We start from the raw sequence: 21,776 nt of genomic DNA on the forward strand, positions 1-21,776 counted from the left end.
TGTGTGTGTGTATATATGTATACATGTGTATATGTATATATTCTACACATATATATGTATAATAATCTGCATGGTTTACTTAACTAGTGCCCTAAAGATGGCCATTAGTTTGTCTGCAATTTTTCACTCCTGTATGTAACACCATCACAAACATTGTTGTGCGTATAGCTTTGCATAGTCATTCGATGGCTTTCTTGGATTAAATTTCTAGAAGTCTGGCCTGAAGTGTTGATCGGGGATTCTCAAACCCAGATCGTGAAGCCGGGAGAGTTGGGGGCAGGGCCTACCTCGAGAGGGCAGAAATCCGACGGGAAAGAAGCTACAGGCCCCTCTCACAGGCAACCACAGGCCAGGAGTATGCCAGCAGAAGCTGGGAGCCTGGGGCTGGAGTTGCCAGCACTCACCCCTTTGCCTTTGCCCGAGGTCAGGGGGCTGGGCCTGGAATGAGAGGGGGCAGGTGGGGGTCTGGACACCGGGATTGAGACAGCTGGGCCTGAGCTGGTCCAGGCCAGCATGGCTCCACGGCACTTGAATTGTTTGAAACCCATGAGCCAAAGCCACCTCCGCTTAACACGGGAGGCCTGGTGCTGGGCAAGCATGGGCCACGGGGGCCCCAGGTCTGCTGCGTTCTCAGCACCACAGACCCTGGTGCCCTCCAACCAGGAGCCTCTTGGCCTCCGCCTGGGGCCATGCCGGCCTTTTGTCCAGCTTCCTCCTGCAGCAGGGGCCAGAGCGGCAGGCCAACAAGGTTCCTGCCATATCCAAACTCTCTGCTGGCCAGAGAGCTTTCTTTAGGCTCAGAGACAGTAAGGTTGGGGCTGGCCCTCCACTCCCAGAGCCCTTGCACGGAGACAAGAAAACGTATCTGGGGGGTGTAGGTAGCCATGGTTTTTCAGAAGGAAGCAAGAGGAGGCTCCGGGCTGGGCCTGGATCGGCTGTGGAGATGGAAGAAACACCCCCTGTGCAATGCAGCCTGCTGCCATCACCCAGGAGCCCAGAGGGGGCAGCCAGCAGGGGCACATGGGTTTCAGACCTTGGAATCTGTGGGCTGTTGGCACACACCTAATGGCACTATGGGCCAGCTGGACAGCTGTCCTGGTTGCTTCTGAGACTGTCGGGTTGGAGGAGAGCTGGAAAACTGGACAGCCGAGCCTGGATTTGGTGGCCACGGGGTTCCTAGCTCCAAGAGGGGGCAGGGGCAGGCTTGGAATCTGGGGAAAGATTCAGGAGATGGTCTGCGCAGAAATCGGCTTTCCTAGGACAGGCCTTCGAGTTGCATGCACTGTAAGCGTGGCAGGGGGTGAAAGGGACAGAGAATGCAAGCAATAGGTTTGATCATTCTTACTTCGGGCCTTCCATCCTCGGCCACTGATGCAGGTGACAGGTGCACGTGTCTCTTGTTCATCCCAGCCTTTGAGATGCATGTGTTATTGGGTGGTGGAGGGATGGGGCCTACCTGGCAGGACACACCTCATATGGCTTCCCCTCTCTGCAGCCCCCAGACTGGTGTCCCCACCTGAATCGCTGTAGGTCTTTCTTACCACGTGGCCAGTGCCCAGAGGATGGAATCCTATCTGAACTATCTCCTTATTCTCCCCTCCGCCACTCCTGCCCAGCACCTGCCAGGGCTTTCGGTGAATACATCGCTGTGCTCACAGCCGCCACCGTTCCAAGGAGGTCCGCAGCATGTGGCCTGGTGCTGGGTTGCATTTCTTCCCAATGATTCTCAAGAAGATAGGAAGGCTCCACGAGCCACCGTGACCCCAGCTATCATTTTCCTGTGGAAACTGGGCCAGATCACAGGGCTCTGTGAGCATCTTGCTCCAGAATGCAGACATGGAGAGCTGCTCCCCATACGTCAGTGATTTGATGAAAATCACCCACGTGCCGGAGGGTATGATACCAGAACCAGCTAACAGGAGCGACAGCTGACACCTGCATGCAATGGGTGACCCTGGCTGGGCTGGGGCTGAGAGGAGGTGCAGCTGAGGACCTGGGTTGTGCAGAACCTGAGGCTGAGCCAGGAATGGCATTAACCCAGGTGTTGGAGGTGATGAAGGGACAATGCTGGTCCCCATCCGTGCTAAGGAGCACCCTGTTGTCATCTCCAGACTCCATCCCTGCGACTGTCTCAGCATTGTCCCCACTGCGAGTCCTGCACCCTGGGGGCACTTTGCAAATGTCTCCAGAGCTAAGGAGACCTAGAACTGTCCCGCTAGAGAATACCGCATGCTGTGCCTGGGACTTCCGCACTCGTGGCAGCCTCACCCCGCAAAGCTGCCCTGAGGTGCCCTCCATGACCACATTCCCTGCCCTTTCCTTCCTCCTCCATCACTCCAGACAGCATTGCTTCATTGGCTGCAGTCTCCCCTCCCCCCTTTTCTCTTGCATCCATCCCACTTTGGCCTCTGTGGTTCCCCCACCAAGGACGGACCTGTGGGCAGACATTTCCGTGCAGCTACTGCCAACACATACACTCTGTCATCCTCTTGTCCTTTGTCCTTGTTGCCTCTCCCGACCATGCCAGCGGGCTCAGGAGCCTCAGCCCAACCCTCAGCCCTGCCCAGGTATCCTCTGTGCCTTCCTGGTCCATCCTCTGCCCGGTCCCTGCAGCTGTTCCCCACCTTTCCCATTGCCCTCAGACCTCCGGCCTTTCCTGTCCACCTCAGGACCAGCAAACGGACAACCTGGTTGGCTTCATAGAGAAACGGAGTCCCTCTCCCCCTTGGCTGAGGTGGGCTGCATCACCCCATCCCTCTGGCCCCTCCGTCGGTAAATGTAGGTGGCTTTGCTCCCAGGTTTGCCTCCGCCACCTCTCAGCGCTCCCTCTCAGCTGCCCCGGCGGCTCGGCCCTGAGAGGGCACTGCTGTCCTGAGGCCCCGACTTCTTCAGCTGAGTCCTGGGGATCAGTTACCCCACCGAGTCAGTTCTTGAACTCAGCCTGGCCAAAGCCAGGACCCTCTTGCTCCCTCTGATGCAGTCATTGGGACACCCTAGTCCACACCCTCCCTTGGCTGCAAAGCGGTATCTCTTTTGCTTTAGAGTCTTCACCTTGTTTCCAGGACCGTGAGCTTGAGGACAAGAGCCATCCTTTTATCTCCACATCCTGAGATCAGGTGATGTGCAGTTCACAGTCCACGGGACAGAGTGGCATCTCGGGCAGTGCAGTGGGTGGGACCTTTGACTGGGGGGCAGGCCCCTGGACTCTCACCCCAAATCCACGTGCACTCAGGGCAAACCCCATACAGCCTTTTGTACCTCAGTCTCCTCAGCCTGATATTTAGAAGTCCTCGCTCCCAGGACGGGATTGGCGGGTCTCTGAGGGAGGGTAGCGCTCCCTGGGCCAGCAGAGCTCGACCTTCTGGAATCACCTGGAGAGCTTTGAAAATGCAGACGCCCATTCCCCACCCCTCCCTGAGCTGCTCATTGAATTGTTCTTGTGAGGGGGGGCATCCGTGTATCAAAAAAAACTCCACCACCGCTCTCAGCTGAGGGGCATTAGCAAATCCCTGGACTCTAAGCTGTGAGGAATTGGGATGGAAATTAGGGAGCTTCTGCGAAACAAAATTCTGGATAGTGTGTAGCTATTTGCTCTCTCAGATACTCTAAAATCTGCCCTCTGAATCAAGCCATCCAAAAGCTGGGTATTCGGCTACGTCACACTGCCACCCCCGTTCACCCCACCCCTCCTCAAAATGCTGAAGCCGGGGCCCGATGGGCTGTTGGAAGATCTGGTTTCCCTGTAGATCACATCGATGTGCCCACACTTAGGGATCTGTGGCCAGTAATGTCTGTCATGGCAGAGACCCCTTCGCTGGGACCCTTGGGAGAAGGGCCTCCGATATAAGCACAGATGCGCTCTTCTCAGAGCCACTGTCACAGTGTCGTGTCGGATCACGTTGTGACAGATCCAATGCCGCCTGGCCTCTCCGCCCTGGCCGCATGTCAGAGTCACCGAGGGGCCTTTGAAAGTCCTGAGATCCAGGCTTCACCACAGATCAGTCTCCAGACGGGACCCAGACGCTGGTAATTTAGCCAAGCTGCCCACACAGTTCCAAAGGGAGGCCAAGGTCAGAGGCACGGCCACACCTGGGGGCCAGTCTGAGCCCCACCTGTAGCTAACAGAGAGGACTTTCTACGCACGGCTTCATGGAGGCAGCCGCCCCTGCGCCATTTCCTGCTCCTTCTCCTGCTTTTCCTTTGTGTTGTCTTCCCTGAGTCCTTTGGAGTCACAGCTTTCCTTTCTGGAAATCAGCGAGGAGAAAACAAACAGAAGACAGTCTTCCCGCTTTTCCCAGGCAGGGCCCTGGGCACAGCTCCTGCCCCTGTGGGGCCTTGCAGGGGACAGGGTGGGAGACCCCGTGCCCACCCCCGTGCCCTGGGTGAGGGCCCCTCCCTGTTCTGGGAACCCTGTGACGGGGGATTGCAGCCACTTCTGCCAGGAGCTCTGCAAGGCCCAGGAAACAGGCTCAGTCAGCTCACAGCATCTGTGTGCCCACACGGGACTGGGGTAAAGAGGGGCCTGATGGGGGTGGCGTCCCTCTGCCCAGGACAGTGGCGGTGCCATCCCTGTCTGCTTTCCTCGGTCCGGAAGACTTGGCCCCACACCGAACAACAGGCTGAGGTCATTGCACGAGGGCAGGAGCTGCCCAGGGTGGAATCTTTCTCCATTTCTGGAAGCAAAGGGGTTCAGGAACAGCACACACAGGGCAGTTCCCTTGGGCTGACGGGGCTGGGGTGGGGCTCACACGGCATCTCACTGGAGCTGCAAAACCTCATTTGGCACCTTTGCTAGAAATAGCTTATCTGCAAACCTCAGAGTTTATTTTTGTGGCCAAGTTTGATTTCCCAAGTAACCTGTCTCCTTTACATTGCACCTGTCCCAGCAGCCGGGGCTGTAGGACAGGTGTGAGTCTGTGTCTGCAGCAGTGCACCTGGCAGGGGGGCCTGGGGTGACCCCAGTCTGCCTGCACTCTGCAAGCTTTGTCTGTACTGGGAGTGCTCAGAGTGAGGGATGCCTCTTTCTAGTTTGCACAGAAAATGCCTAAGGAGCTAGCAGGGGTCCTGTCCGAGTCCTGCTCAGGGAAAGCACCGTGCATACATCTGCCCAGTGTGCAGAGGTGCTGAGGTCTGTGGGCAACTGGCCCCTTTCGATGCTCTCATATAGTCACAGGTCGCTCCAAAGAGCTTGTAAGCTTACATTTTCTCTTTCTTGCAACATGACAGATAGTGCCAGGAGTAACTGGGCTGATGTGGGAGGAAGACCTACCATACAGTCCTTCATTTCTTCAGCCACAGTGTATATTGTTCTAGTTTCGGGGTCCAGCAAGGTCAGACAAAAAGCCCTGTCCCCAGGGAGCTAGTAGACCAGTGGGGACACCGGCAAGTAAATGCATCCTTATGAGATGTGATAAATACAACAAAACCAATTTACACAAAGTGCTGTGGAGAACGACGTATCCACCCAACAAATATTTCTGGAACAGCTACCCTATGCCAGGCATCATTCTAGGCACTGGGGACCCAGCAGTGACCACAGGAGACAAAGGTCCCTGACTCAGAACTCCCACTGAGGGGACAAGGGTGCTCACTTCTTGGCTTGGTCAGAACCACAGGCTTCTAAGAGGAGACGACTTGAAGCTGGAAATTGGAGTCTGGGGGTGGGGGGCGGTGCGAGGTAAGTTCCGGGCAATGAGAGCAGCTTGTGCAAAGGTTGGAGGTGTAAAAAGAGAGCAGAGCTCAGAGAATCCTTGGCAGCCTCATGATCTGGCCAGGGGTGTCCAACCTGCGCCCGTGGGCTGCACACACCCCCCAGGATGGCAGCGAATGCGGCCCAACACAAAACCGTAAATTTAGCTAAAACATTATGAGATTGGGTGTATTTAATGTGTGGCCCAAGACAACTCTTCTTCTTCCAGTGTGGTCCAGAGACGCCAAAAGGTTGGACACCCCTGGCAGTCACTGCCCCACCCCTGATTTTGTTAGAATGGCCAAGGCCAAGATCATAGGACTTACTTTTCCTCCTGTGACCTAGTGCTTTTAGTTTGCCAAGTGTTTCCACATAATTCTCTGTACTTGGTTCAGGGGGCACCCCAGAAGGATGATTATTGCCATGTATTATATCAAGCAGCAATCTGAGGCCCAGAGAAGGTCACTGTCTGGGCCAAGGTCACAAGACCACTCAAACCAGGATGGGAACTAGAGTCCTCGTTACCTGTTTCCTTATCTGGACGCACCTCCTGCCTGCACGTCAACTGCCAGCCCTTGACTGGAAGCCTGAAGCACCCTTAGTATGTGTCAATCATATGCCTTTCTTCCACAAATGTTATTGAGCACCTACTATGTGTCAAGCCCAGTAAGTACCAAGTGACCATCCTCTGGGCCTCTGTGTCATCCCAGCCCCACCCAGGAAGAAAATTGAAAGAGTCACAACTGGGTTGACCTGCCTTCCACCCGCCGTGACCCAGGAGGCCTGAAGACCATGGGGCAGCCAGACGAGGGGCGTCACCCGCCTGTACCAACTTGAGCAGGAACAGAATTCCCCAGGCAGGTGACGTCCTCTCACTGAGCTCAGGCACCCACCCGGGGCACGCAGAGGCGCATGAATGACAGCTGCCGCTGTGTGTTTCACTCTCACTCGTGAGCAAGGGGGATGCTGGAAGAGTGGGGAGGCCAGAGCCTCGGTTCCCGGCACTGGAGCTCCCGGCACTGGAGCCGGCCTGCGTGAGACAGCCGCAGCTTAGCAACCCTCCCTGCTCTCCTTTTGATTTGTAGCAACTTATTTAGATAAAAGCATCTGGTGTGTAAGGTAGCACCGACAACAACAAAAAAATCATTCAAAAGCATATTTCTGCTCTTACAAAGTAACCTAGTAACAGCAACAGGAGGTAACAATCAACCTGCCCCCCACCCTTCTCTAGGCACAGAGACCAGTGCTGAAAGTGGGAAATGGGAGTCAGGACACCGAGGCGGTCTGTCCAGGGTCCCCTCGTGGACCGGTGCTCACAGATGTGCTCTGGGCAGTCCCCGCCAGCCAGCCAGCCACGCCCTCCCATTAGCTCGAGGGGAGGCCTCTTCCCTCCCTCTGCATCCCGAAATAAGCAGTGTGATTATTTATTTAGCGCCAGTTCAAGGCTTTCTGAGATGCACTGCGAGTGTTTTGCTGTCCTGCACGGATGCGCACCGAGCTGCACCACCGACTTTATGTATCGCATACAGTAAATCCAACCCCGAACCAGCTAGCCAAACGCGCCTCCTGTGACCCCCCACCCCCAGTGTGTGCACACACACACAGCCTCGTTCCCATCCACACAGATCCCTGTGCTCCTGACTGACCCTGCTCGTGTGCTTGCACCGCCCTTCGAAGCCTGGGAACAGCCTCTCCCGTCCCCTCCCATGTCCTGGCAAAGCGTCCCCAGGCACCCACCCGTGGGGGTTCTCTCTCCCCGGAGCTCCTGTCACCGTTACTCTCCCCAGCACCCATTTGGGTCTTCTTGGGTCACATGCAGTCCTTTCACTGTCCAGTGTGCTCAAGGCGCATCACCGACCACTGGGAGCTCTGTGGGGGGAGAGCTCTCTGCAGAGCGGAGCATGCACTCGACCCGGAACAGGAGCTGGTAACAGAAAAAGTCAGCTCTCGTGGCCCCTAGCCGTGCTCCTGGTCCCTCAGCCCCTCCACTTCCCTTCTGTCACAAAACCCTCTACCTGGCACCTGGCGCTTCTCTAATCCACTTTGGGGGACAGCTGGGAGTCCCCCAAGGACAGGGGCTGTATCTCAGTCACGGATCCCTCCCCAAAGCTTGGCAGAAAGAAGGCTCTCGAATGTTTATAGGATGAGCGTTAGCACCTGTGCTTTACTTGGAAGCATCTTGTTTAACCTGTCTCACCTGGGCCAGCCATACCTTTCAGAACGGCTTACAGCTGCCCACTGTGGGGCAGGGAGGGCAACGCACTGACTCTGTCCTTCCAAGGCCCCCCGGCCAGGGCTCTCCTTTCTGCAGTTCAAGGCACAGTTCACAGTCCAGGAGAGAGACAGGCCGCCCTGGGCCCTGCTGGCCAGCCCAGGGTCTCAATATGCTCAATCTCACGTTTAAGCCACACTTGGAAACAGGTGTCCCATAGTCACAGGGGCCACAAGGCATTCGTGTTCATTCATTCAGGACACATTCATTCGAGCAGCGTCACAGAGCGACCAAGGGCACAGCTGGTGAAACCAGACTACCTGTGTCCTGCTCCCAACCCTGCCCCTCACCAGCCACACAACTTCCAGATGGTTATTGAGACTCCTTGTGCCTCAGTTTCCTCATCTGCGAAACAGGGATCATAGTGAGACCTACCTCCCGTGGGATTCATCAGGATTAAATGAGTTCACTGAATACAGTGTGGGGAATCGTGTTTGAAACCGAGTCCTAGACAAGGGTTTGCTGTTATCATCATGAGGGGCTAGGACTCCGGCTGAGCCGTGGACTTGAATTTATACTCTCTTCAAGGCCACATGCACCTTCAAGGAGGGTGTTGGGGGGCCGTAGGCCCCCTCCCCACCCACCCCATGCCAGGCAGTGGTGCTGCAGCCTTTGCCTGCTGAGTCCATGCGGTCAGCAGGGCACTTCTCCAGCAGCCGAAACCCAGACGCTGGATGTGGATGGATGATGTCACATCTCTGATGGATGACATCAGAGACGCTGGCTGTGGGACCTGGAAGCTCATCCCCATCCCTCTTTCGATCTCAGGGTTTACTGTCTTCATCTTTATCGCAGGGGCTTAGATTCACGATTGAGGTCCAAGGGCCAGTCAGTCTCTGTTCTTAGGAATGACTCTCTGGCTGTGGCCACCTGGGGGCTTCTGGGACTTTGCCACAATTAGCACTGCGGCTTCAGAAGGTATGTCAGCATGTCCTTAGGGCATCTGTCATTAACAATTATGAAGTCATTATCTAGTAAATAATTCATAACCCGAGAGATGGGATAAGCCGCCAATAAACAATAATCCATTTAGCATGAGGCTCGGCTGGCCGCTGGCAGTGGGATGATGTGGTCCCTCCCACCTGTGGTGCCGGCCCAAACTGAAGAGCCGGCTGGGGCCGGCCTCTTGGAAGCCCTCCCCAGAATCAGAGAGGATTTAATCTCTGGAATGACAACAATCATTGTTGTCCCTCCAGGAAGGCGGGACTTTTATTGTCCCCCTTTGCAGAGAAGTATCGTGAGGTGCAGAGGTCAAGGTCTGACCCAAGGTCAGCCAGCCTTGGGGCTGGGATTCAGTTTCATGGGCCCTGAGAGCTGTCACTCTAAACCAGCATGTCCCACCACCTCCCTCTATGAGCTTTAACCTCTCAGTCACTTGTCTGGCCTCGTTTCCTGTGACCTGTACCCTCCAGCCCACACTGGGGGTCCTGGAGGCCTGAGTTTCCTCTCCAGCCTCCCTCACCAAGGGAGGGACCGGGTGGCATTTCATAGAGGCCGTGGACCCTGGCTTCACGGGCTGCTCAGCCAGTTGGCGGGGTGGTTAGACTTGTTAGGGAGGCCAAACCCAGGGTGCAGGGGAGAGGGTGTCTTCAGGACATTGTATCTGAACATGACATCTTCCCACAGCCTGGTGCCCTTCTCCTGACCAGGGGACCCAGGGCAGCGTTCTGGTCACACTCCATAAACAGCTCCAACACAGAGAAAGAGCTTTGGCCCAGATGGCATGGACTTGGGAGGAATGAGTTGGCCTTTTGGTTGGCTCAGCTCTGCCAAGACAGACTCCTCTCCCACCCATACTGGCCCCCCCCACCCTCAGTAAGGCCAGCAACACACCCTATGCCTGTAGGACCGTTCCAAAGACCTGCCCAGAGGCTCCCAGTCAGGGAGGGAGCCCCTGCAGGGGTATCTGTCACTGTTGAGAGTTTCCGCTCTTGGATTCTCCAAAGTAGAGTCACATCACCAGCACACATACAACCAGCCTCATGGAGGCCTTGACTCTCACAGTGCTTTGGTCACACTTCTCAGCAACCAGCGCCATCCCTCCTTCATGAGCTGCAAGGAACACAGAGCGGCTGGATGCTGGGCCCTGTAATCGTCCCACATCTGGAACACAGCTCAAACCTCTGTGGCCAGGCCTCGTGGTGGCGGAAGCCGCGGTGGTTTCCAGGCACGCTCGTTTATTAATAACTGCAGGCACCACCTCGAGGAGCGGCACCTTTTATCCTTCTGACCTGTCCTACTGCGGTCTCCAGGTCAGGACTAGCAGACACAAAGGCCAAGGGCAGGGTTCGCCTTGCTGCCTCTGCGATAGGTCCAAACAGCGGGAACCTCCTCCTATCCTTATCCCAAGAAGCACTGCTCCTGCCCTGCTTGCTGGTCAGGCACCCACAGGGATGGACACGCATCTCCAGACACCTTCCTGAACCCCTTTGCTTCCAGAAATGGAGAAAGATTCCACCCTGGGCAGCTCCTGCCCTCGTGCAATGACCTCAGCCTGTTGTTCGGTGTGGGGCCAAGTCTTCCGGACCAAGGAAAGCAGACAGGGATGGCACGGCCACCGTCCTGGGCAGAGGGACGCCACCCCCATCAGGCCCCTCTTTACCCCAGTCCCGTGTGGGCACACAGATGCTGTGAGCTGACTGAGCCTGTTTCCCGGGCCTTGCAGAGCTCCTGGCAGAAGTGGCTGCAATCCCCCATCACAGGGTTCCCAGAACAGGGAGGGGCCCCCACCCCAGGGCACGGGGATGGGCACGGGGTCTCCCACCCTGTCCCCTGCAAGGCCCCACAGGGGCAGGAGCTGTGCCCAGGGCCCAGCCTGGGAAAAGCGGGAAGACTGTCTTCTGTTTGTTTTCTCCTCACTGATTTCCAGAAAGGAAAGCTGTGACTCCAAAGGACTCAGGGAAGACAACACAAACGAAAAGCAGGAGAGAGGAGCAGGAAACGGCGCAGGGGCGGCTGCCTCCATGAAGCCGTGTGTAGAAAGTCCTCTCTGTTAGCTACAGGTGGGGCTCAGATTGGCCCCCAGGTGTGGCTGCGCCTCTGACCTTGGCCTCCCACTGGAATTGTCTGGGGCCTCTGCTGACTCATGTGAGAAGCTCTACCTCTTGCTTATCCCCAAAAGTTGGGGGTAGGGGGTGCACAACCCCTGGTGTCCAGGACTTTGTTTCATGGGCTCCTACTTTCTGTCTGTCTGGCAGCTGCACCCTGAGGCCCCCAGTGCCTCTGCACAGATTCGAGGAAGCCCCTGGGCCGTGACTGTCTGTGCTAGCCAGGTTGAGGGTGATTGACAGCGAGCAAAACTGTCATCTGGAGAGGGGGGTCTTCAAGACGGAGAGAAATGGGCCTTTGTCCTGAGGCAGAGAGCACGGGCTCTCCCTGGGCTGTGACAGATAGAAGACACAATCTCCGACAGCCCCCCCATGATTTGCCCTCCTGCTCCCAGCGAGGGCTGCCATGGGGCTATTAAGTGATGTTGGACAGGGAGGCCTGCAGTCCGCCCTGGGGACACATCAGCCCCACTTCGAAAGCTGCTCCCAGAGGTCTCCAGGGAGGGAAATTCCATCAGCCCCGAGTCCCCATTCCGGTGGCTCCTGCAGGCTTTTCTGCTATCTGACCTAAATCTCCCTTGCTGCAATTTAAGCCCATTTTCCCTTGTTTTGTTTCTGAGTGGAAGGGAGAGCAGCTAGTCCCCAGCTGCCTCCGACAGCAAGGGGAGTCAGAAGTCCTTCGTCCCTGCTGCCGAGCTAAAGCCTTCTCAGAAGCCTGTCCTGTCGAAGCCCCACCTGCTAAGGCCTCCAGAGAACGGCTTTCCTATTAGCACAGGACACAGGCTCTAGGCAGAGGTGCTTTGGAGGGGGCGGAGCCCCCTCAGTGGGTGCGACACTGAGGTGGCCCCTGGATGAAGGGAGGAGACGCAGCAGGGAGAGGGGCGTGTGGTTAGATCGCCACTCAGGGAGGAGCCAGGAGGGACGTCGGCCGGGGCGCCGGGGAGCTCCCTGGGGGAGGTGACATCCACACTGTCTCCTGCAGGGCGGAGTGGGGCGTTCGGCACATCTGCGGGGAGGTGAAAGAGGGACCCTTCAGACAGACACCGGCAGGATTCTCACCCACTCCAGGTCCCGCGTTTGGGTTTGAAAAAATAGTTCTTTTCCTCATATTCCCCTTCGTCCCAGTGTCTGAGCGGATTCTTCCCGGCTTGCCTCAGCAGATGGTACAAGGGTTTCACGCCGTCCTGCCTTCATTCGCCCGCACATTTGGGGGGTGGGGTCTGTTGGCCACTTGATCTCCTGGACCTGTCGGTTTCTGTCTTGTTCTTGTGCCTTGTCACTTCTGGGAACAATAACTCCCTCTCGTTCCTGCTTAACATTATCTATTGTGTAGGCCATCAAAGCCAGTTCCTGGAAGAGTTGGGTTTTGGGGGGGGGGGCGGATTTTGTTTTAATTTGATTGGAAAACAGTAGACCACAGCGGAGCTCTGGGTGTACGAACCAGTGTCGCCGAGCGTGCCTGACAGCACCCAGGCCAGGCGCACCGAAGACGGGGGAGCATCCTTCTGTTTACCGGGCCAGTGGAATCAAAACCCTCCTGCTCTGTAGGAAAAATGGACAGAAACCGAATCCCTTTTTCCTAAGCAGTTATCTCGCTGGAGTTCCGAGATGTGAGCCCCGGCCTCTGAGTGTTTGTTTCCACTGTTTGGCCAGGAGCCCCCTCTAAACTACTTGGCTTCAACACAAAGAAACAAAAAAAAAAGCATTGATTGGATTTAAATAATGGAATTGCCATTAAATATCTTCCATAAAAGATGATTGTTTCTGACTTGGATTTATGGGAAGTTGGGGCTTGTAAAACTAAACAGAGTGGCAGCCATTCAATATTAATGCTGGCTTATGCACCCCCCCAAGGCTAGTTAAATGGATGGGGCCCCCCATGCCAGCAGCAGGGTCAGGGAGCCTCCAGAGGGTGGGGAGGGCAGTCGGGGCCTAGGCCAGGGGCCAGTCTAGGAAGCCGGGCGGCACCCTACCCCTGCTTCCTTCACATTATTAGACTCTGGTATGAGAATGGCTGCCCTTTTGATCAAGAGGCCGCAGGGGCTCTGGCCCCTGGGGAGACCAGCTGCTTTCCCCTGTGCTCTGTGGACGCCCACTGCCCCTAGTGGGACCGAGGACCCCCTGATGGCCCAGAAAGTGTCTCACCCTCCCTCTACTTCTTAAGAGCTCTGCCCACCTCTGGGCCAGTGGGTGCGTGAGCCACTTCAGCCCCAGTTCTGCCGTTTTGGCAACCCCGGGCTCAGCAGGACAGGCCTTTAGTACGGGGTCACATGGGCGGGGGGTTTCAGCACAAGTTCCTCCTCGCCTCTGCGCCTGCTTAGTCGTGAACAGATGGAGGTGAGGCTGGGATCCTGCAAGAAAGTGGTGGCAGGGTCCTACGTGGCCTCCAGCTTTCCTTAGGAAGGGCAGGCGGGAGGTGTCAGTCACGTCACTGTCACCACCAAGCAGACAGCTCCCTGGCGCTGCCTCTTGCATCCCTGTCCTAGTGGTTTGAAAGCCTTTTCTCTGTCTTCCAGCCCCAGCGTACAGGATGGATGGGTCCTGACTTTAAGACCCATCCGTTAGCGAGACGAACAGGACCTCCCTCCTCTGGAATAGGAGCTCAGGGAACCAGAGTGAGTTCCATTTGGGGCCAAATAGTAATACACACGCAAGACAAGGGCACTTATCCTGGGCTCTCTGCATAAGGAGGTGGAGTCTCAAAGGCAGCTGACTGGGAAAGAAAGACAAAGGGAGACAATGTCCCTGGAGAAGGAGAACCCTGGGCAAGAGGCAGAGCTCACGGTGGCTGGTCCCCGAAGCTCTTCTCGTTTCTGCCCGTCTGTGGCGTCAGCTGGGCTCCTATGACTCCTCGCTTTAGCAGGAGCTGGTGTGAGAGGGCTGTCTGTAGGGAAGCCAGAGAACCCTCATCACAACAACTACTTCTGAGTGCTTTGCAGTAATCCAGCCAAGTCAGAATTATTGACTTGGTCCAGCAGACCCTCAGCAGCTGTCGAAATTGCCATTTCCACAGACGTGTCGGTGGAGGCCCCTGGTCACAGGGCGAGGAAGTGATGGAGCTGGGTTGCTGGCCAGTCGTCCTCACTCACAGCCAAGGCTCCTTCCTGGCCTCTTCCCGCCACACCCGTCCTGCTGGCTGTGTTCACTCTCCCATCGGGTCTCAGCTCCTCAAAGACAGGGACTGTGTTCATTCACCGTCACCCCCCACCACTGCCCACCGCAGGCTCTGGCACACCTGCAGCCTTCAAGCGTCTGATGGGTGCAATTCGGTTTTCACGCAGCCCTTAGAAAAGGCACTGGACTCTGAGCCCCGAGGCCAGAGCCTGAGTCCCCCCCTCTCTCCACTGGGGGTGTATTTTCTTGGGCCAGTCACTTCACTCTCTCCCTCGCCTGCAACATAAGGCACAGTCTAAGTTGTAAGGAGCAGCTACGTGAGATGACTTCTGGGGTCTTTTCTGCTCTGAAAGGCCACGGCTCTGTCATCTGTGCCCTGCCTACCACCCAGGAATGGTGTGAAGTGCAAAACGCCCCGAGCTCGGCCAGCGGGGTGACTGCCCCACCCTGTCCTGGCAAACAGCACCGCCCTTTCCCACTGGCCTCGCTGGCTCAGCTGCGCCCTCGCCTCGGCCTTTTCTTTCCTTTCTTTCTGTTTAAGAGGGATTTGTGCGGTGGCCAGGCAGGCCGCGATTTGAATGCACCCCTGATAGCAGCTTCATCTAATGAAGATGAGATGCTTACACATATTTTCATTCTTAAAAAAAAATCGGCTATTAATTTGTCAGAATTATTCATATTTTACTGATATTTTCCATGTATCTAATCAGGGAGCTCATGAATAGAAATGAAACTATTTAAATACAGAGATGGTGTACATTGTAAGATCTTGTTTTCTCAAGCTGTTTCATAATGCAGTGAATACATTTATTTCTTCTAAAAACAGGTTTTGCAACCATCAAAAAAAGCTTTTTTTAAATCTCTCATTAAATATGACTCTATTCAGATTGCCGAATTGTCATGAGTGGCGATGGGTATGTGCATGCACACGCGTGTGCTTGTACACACGTGTGTGTCTGTGAGGTCACCTGAAGAATGTACGTTGTTTTCTGATCTTCTCCGTGGGGACAGGAGGCTGTTTTTGTTGAGAAAAGTGGAAAACACACTTGGATCAAATCTTGAGGAGGGATGGATGGCGACAGGAAAGTACAAATTGAAATCGGGCTGAATAAGACTCCAGATCATTATTTGTTCAATGCAGACTTTTCGACTGCTCGGAATTCCAGCAGCACTTACCTACCTTGAAAGAGGCTTAGAATCGTTAAACAATGCTAGATATTAAATATACTACTGCTATCTCTCGAAATATTAGCAAGTAATGTAAAACACATGGCATCTACTCAATAGAAAATCTGAGAATACAAATTATAATAGTTGTCTTATAAGACCTCTGGGAAGCTCGAACTAAATTGCTTAATTCCATTAATAACAAACTATTGCTCTTGCTATTAAAGTAACATAAGGTAATAGAGATCATGTCGAGAGATTGCACTGCGGCTCCTTCTTCACCAAGCACACATTCATTCAGGGGCATTGATAGGTTTTAATTGACTATGGCAACCGAATAGCAACAAAGGAAATTGAATGTCTTGTGAAAAGGTTTACATTTTGGAGAAGCAAGCAGCAGCCCTGAAGTGGGGGTTCAGGGCTGCTGCCAGAGGCAGGAAGAACATTGGGGAACATGTGCCCCAGCACCCCCTCCACGAAAGTGCCCTCCTGGGACCCTAACAGAAGCTGCTGGGGAGCAGGCAGGCCACAGCCCGGGTCCTTCTTTTCACCTCTGTGGAGTCCGAGCCAAAAAAACCAGCCCAGGCCACGCAGTAGAGATGCGTTCTGTCACAAATGTCCATGGGGCTTCCAAGCTGCGAGACGGGAGGGGCTTCGGTGCGGTCTGCTGAGTCCTCCCCGAAGAGAGGCTTCTGGGAATACGGCTTGTTTTGGCCTGAGACCCTGGCAATGGCGTGGGCGACCCCTCGTCATGGCTCTGAAGCTGAGGATCACCCGGCTGCCAGTCTCGTCCAGGATGGATTCTGGTGACCTGGGGGGACCTACTTTCCTCTTCCACTTTTTGGTCCTCTGCCCACTACTCGTGGTCCTTCTGTCTTCTTGCCACACCCCATTGCCATCAGGGTGTCCTTCTGTCCTGCGTGTCTTGCAGGCCTTGCTTTAGTCTGTATAAAGTTAGTTTGTCCTAGTCAGCTCCGGCTGCCGTAAGGATACACCCCAGACCGGGTCCCTTGAACAACAGCCATTTCACTTCTCAGCTGTGGAGGCTGCAAGTCCAGGGTGGGCAGAACTGTGTTCTGGGGGGAGCTGTCGTCCTGACTTCCCGAGAGCTGCCTTCCTGCTGTGTTCCCCGAGTGGGGGAGGAGGGAGGGAGGGAGAGCAGGTGAGTGCTCTCCAGGGCCTCTTCTCATCAGGACACTCATCCTACTGGGTCAGGGCCCCACCCTTAGGACCCCGTTTAACCTTAATTAGGCTCATCCGCTTTCTATCTACAAATACAGTTACATCGAGGGTTAGGGATTCATCGTGAATTTTGGCAGGCCCGACACAATCGGTCCATAGTAGGTTCGGAGTTCTCCTTTCATTGTCTTTTCAATGATTGATTGATTGGTTGATTGATTGATTTTAGAGAGAAAGAGAGGGAGAGAAACATCAGTGTGTGGTTGCCTCTCAGGTACCCCCCCACCCCCACTGAGGACCTGGCCCACAACCCAGGCACATGTTCTGACTGGGAATCAAACAAGCAACCCTTTTGGTTCACAGACCAGCACTCAATCCACTGAGCCACACCAGCCAGGGCTCCTTTCAATGTGGGGGGCTAATGTCTCCTTCCTCATTCGTCCTCAGCCCCAAGCACCTGGGGCTTCAGTGCTGCCTCAGCTCCCCTGTTGGAAGGAAAGCCCATTTTAAAGGAAAGTATATCAAGAGGCGCGGGGCCCCCAGAAGCCTGTAGCTGGAGTGGCATCTGGCAGGGGGTAGGGAGCCCTGCAGGCAGTGGAGAAGGTGGCAGGTTGGTCTGCGTCATTGTGCCACCTGGTCCAGGGGCAGGTGACAGTGTTGCCGCGGAGGCATTTGAGGGCCGTGTCTTCTGACGTCGAGACTTTTCCCCCTGGTTTTTGTGTATGTCCAGAGCATCATCTCACTTCAACCTGGAGGGTGCTCATTACCTTCTGCCCTGGGTGGCCGCAAGTGTGAGGTTCAGTTCTACTGCGTCCACTGGGATGGGGGACATTCTCTCCCACCGCCCACCAGTCCCAGCTTCTCCCTGGGACATCACAGAGGAGCTTGGGAGGCCTGGCCCGTGCCACACACTGTCACCTCTGTGCCTGCACCCCCAGCAGGATGCCAGCCCTTCTCGCCTGTGGCAGGGTCTGGCTCGTGGCTGCAGGCACCGGCCTTGCTGGCGCCGGGAGAACTAATCCTGCCGCGACTGCAGCGCACGCGTGCGTTCGGAAACCTGCTTGGCAGGCAGGACCTCCTGATTTTTTCCACTTCTTGTGATTAGCGTTGCAGACTAATCCTAGCACCAGACTCAACACCAGCTGTTCTGCTTGTTTTTACTTATAAACCAAATCCTGGAGCTATTGCCTCATTGGCTGGCCCACTACTCCCGGAGCCCAGGCTGCAGCCGGTCACCCACGGCATGACCTCAAGTGACTTACCTGTCCCCTGGCTGCCTGTGCCCCTCAGAGGGCTAGTGAGAGCCACGCTTGATTCCAAAGAGAGCTGCACCTTGCCTGAGAAGACTGTTTGACAGCACGGTTCCTGGAGCCAGACGGATCTCAGAAATTCGGTTTTGCATCCTGAGACATTGGGCATTCCTGGGTACCATCTACGATGTCTGAGGGAACAAGATGTATTTGAAATAACACATGCAACATTTTGATAAGTTGCATAACTTGACAATAAAATGAACACACGTGATCCTACCTCTGAACTTGAGAACGAGACTAGTGCCAGGCTGTTGGAATTACCTATTGTTTTTGCTCAATTCTTTTCAATGTGCCTTAAATTTGAAAAGAGGTCCGAAGGCAGAGCACTGGCCCAGACATCTGTCCCCTCCCCCAGCTTCCTGTCATCTGGAAGACAAGGACCATCTCCCAGGGAGCCCCCCAGGCGGCAACAGCAGCACCTCCGCCCTGCAGAGGGGCCGGTCCCAGAAGCGAGGCCTTGGGGGCCTCCCACCCAGCAGGAGTGGCCAGAGCAGCCCTGTGACACTCAGGGAGGCTGACAAGACAGGAGTTCTCTGCTTGGCGAATGTTCCTGGCATGTCTCCTTCTCCCCGTGGCACCTGTGGCTGTGTGGGGAGGAAGTTGGTTTAGCGGACACAGGTGCTCAGGCTCCACATCCACAGATGTTGTCAACCTGCATTTCTGTGCGGACTCCTCACACACCCGGGAAGCCTTAAAAACCAGTCAGGGAGTGTGGCACGTGAGACATTTGCCCTCCAAACACTCCGGCATCAAGAAGAATTGTGATTGTCGGAAATACCGCGTTCCGGTCGAAAGCACGTGAGATCAGCTCCACATATCGGGAAGCGTCAGGTGGTGGTTGTGTGATAGTTTTGCCGCCACGTAAGAGTCATGAGTTTCTCCCAGGAGGAGAAGCAAAAGGAAATAAAACTAGGACCCCTTTTGGAAAGACTTCACGTCCTGTCACGGCCATCTCCACCTGACGGGGCTCTTTCTCTGGGTACAAAACTTCTGATTTTGTTTCAGTCCCCACACATGGCAACTGCAAGGTATTGGGCTGGCCAAAAACACCATTTAGTTTTTTTCCATAAGATGGCTGGAATAGCGCTTAGTTGTTAACGTCATTCGAAATAATTTTGTTAGACTATCTTGTGACAGCTGTCATATCAGCATGCGTTTAAAAAAATCTAAATTGGTGACGTCTTGGGTAGCCATTTTAATAATCAAGATGGAAGAAAATACACAATATTTTCAGCATATTATGCTGTATTATTTCAAGAAAGGTAAAATCGTAAAATCGCAGTGTATGGAGATCAGTGTATGCAGAAGGTGCTGTGACTGATCGAACCTATCAAAGATGTTTTGCGAAGTTTCGTGCTGGAGATTTCTTGCTGGACAGTGCTCCACAGTCAGGTAGGCCAGTTGAAGTTGATAGTGATCAAATCAAGATGTTGAAAATAATCAACATAATAACACACAGGAGATGCTGACACACTCGAAATCCATATCAATAAAGTTATGGGGGGAAATGAAAAATGTATCTTTTACTTTATGGAACAAACTAAACAGATTTTTGGTCAGCCCAGTCCTTGAAAACATGAAGGAAATCACTCCTTTTTTCCTGGTTGACAATCCCCTGGTTTCCCTTCTCCAGCGCGCACACTGTCCATTTGGTTCTTTCTCCTTCCTCTTTTCTCTCCATTTCTCCTCCCCTCACTTGGCTCAGAATCCCCAGAAGACACAGGAGAGTCGATGGTCTCCTGGAGTGGGGCGGCACCGAGCACCTCACACGGTGCGCACGTGAGCATGATCCCCCAGGTCCCACCCACCCCCGGGAAACATTCCAGTCTCCCGAGCCCGGGGGGAATACAGGGCAACAATGACTCCGCCGGGGTGAACGCAAATAGACCCAAAGTCACCTCGGCCCAGGGAGACAGAGCCGCGGAAAGGTACCCTAGGATGTCAGAGAAACAAAGCCAGGAGGAGCCAGGGAAGGTCTGTTAGGCCCCCAAGCATCTCCCACTGGCTCCTACAAAACCATGCAGCCTGGAGACCCGCAGAGTGTAAATGCCAGCTGGGTAGAGAGGAGGCTGGTGTGTGCATGCGCATGACAGGCGGCCAGATCTGAGCTGCCAGCACGACTGTGGCCAGGACTGGCCGCTGCCTGGGGCCCTCTCCTCCACACTGACACCCAGGGAGAGCAGCCATATGGAACCATTCTGCAAGAGAAGCCTGTGTTACGAGAGCACTGAGTAGAGAGTGTCCAAGGGGACAAAGACTGGTTTGAGGACGACAGGAATGGTTGACTCAGGATTGCAGGCCAGAATTGTAGGATCTTATTACATGAGGCCTGTCTGGAAAAGTCCAGCCACTGTCAGTATAACGACAGTGGTTTGGATGACATCGATGTAACCTGGCAACCAGGGAGAGTGGACTGGAATGTGCATGTGTGAACAATGACAACTTCACTGTAGTAGTCAGAGGGGGTGGTGGATGCCGTTGAGTGAGCATGTGTACTGTGTGGCGTCACATTCAAAATGACTGAGAGTGTAGAGCAACAGATTTGCATGTTGCATTTTACATTAAGCTTGAACATTCCTTCGTGGAAACTATTCAGATGATTCAGAAGGCCACAGCTGTGGGCAACTGGTGATTGGCAGCTTCATCACAACAATGTGTCCACTCATGTATTGCATGTCGTGCAGTTTTTTGGTGAAACATCAAATCACCCAGGTGACTCAGCCTCCCTACAGCCCAGATTTGGCGCCCCATGACTTCTGGCTTTTCCCAAAACTAAAATCACCTTTGGAACGACAGGGAGATTCAGGAAAATACAACAGGGCAGCTGATGGCGACTGAGAGAACTATGTGAGGTCCCACGATGCCTACTCTGAAGGGGGACTGAGGCGTCATTGTCTATGTATGATGTCTCTTGTATCTTGTGTCTTCTTCAGTAAATGTCTCTGTCTTTCATCGTACAGGGCTGGATACTTTCCAAACTAGACTTTGCCCGTACTTTTCAGACTGACAGGGGAACCGAGAGCCTGCAGGGTCCCAAACGCAAGTACTGGGTGTGATAGTTGTTGGTCTGTTTGTTTTCCTATAAAAGTCATCACCTGGAAAGTGAGCCAGGGTCTCCCTTTGGGTCAGGAGGCCGGGGGTGTGGGCCGCAGTCAGCCTCCTCTCTGCTTTCCCAGGCACCTTGCTTCCATCTCCTCCTCGGGGCCAAGCAGGCTGGAGGCTGGAGCGCCAGCGAGGGACCACGACATCAGGTAGATGTGGCAGATGAGAGCAGGTGCCCAGCCAGGCAAGAGACCACTGCCTGGGGCCTCCCCATGCTTTGCAAAGCAGCAGCCCCAGACCTTCGTGCATGGAGAAGCCCGATGGCTGGGGTCCGGAAGTGGTGAGCGGGGGCAGCGAGTGGACCAGAAGGGGAACCTGGTTCTGCTCCACCCAGCACCCAGCCCACCGCCACTTTCTTGGCGCCTGCAGTAGCGACTTCAGACAGGTCAGGGGCCACCTTGGCCAGGCCTGTCCACACCCCAGAACTCTCCTCAGTCGCAGCGATACTCTCTGCACTCTGCTGCCTGCTGCCATTGAGCATCGAGCATGTGGTTCAGGGGACTGGCCGGGGAACTGAATTTTTAATCCTATTCAAGTTAAATTAAATGTAATTGAAATGGCCTCATTGACTAGTAGCCACAGTATTAGCAGCACGACCCCCGGAGACCCGAGGGAGGGTCTGGGTGAGGCTGCTCCAGGCCTTTTAAGACCCCGGGAGGTCTTTGATTTTGTTCTCCTCTCTGCCTTAAAGTGGCAGAGCCCGCAGAGCTGTCAGGGAGAAGTCGCCCTGAACTTCAGCCAGGGCTGACGCTGGCCTTGCCGAGGTCCCTGTGACTGAGCGCACCCCCTTTGGGGGCGAGAGGACTGGCAGGACAGGAGAGGACCCTGCAGGTTCTCCCAAAGCCCTTCTCTGCTGCTCCGCCAGTTTCTCCACCCCCCCTCCCCGCCCCCGC

The 21,776-nt window shown here is 54.9% G+C and overlaps 1 protein-coding gene across 4 annotated transcripts in view; it reads left to right on the forward strand.

Annotated features, from left to right (window-relative positions):
* Window positions 1-21,776, forward strand: part of KLHL29 (kelch like family member 29) — a 278,870-nt gene that overhangs the window by 78,448 nt on the left and 178,646 nt on the right. The window lies entirely within an intron of this gene.

The sequence above is a fragment of the Artibeus jamaicensis genome, unplaced genomic scaffold (assembly GCF_021234435.1).
Source record: "Artibeus jamaicensis isolate MK-2021 breed Jamaican fruit bat unplaced genomic scaffold, CSHL_Jam_final contig_465, whole genome shotgun sequence".
In the NCBI taxonomy this organism is placed as follows: Eukaryota; Metazoa; Chordata; class Mammalia; order Chiroptera; family Phyllostomidae; genus Artibeus; species Artibeus jamaicensis.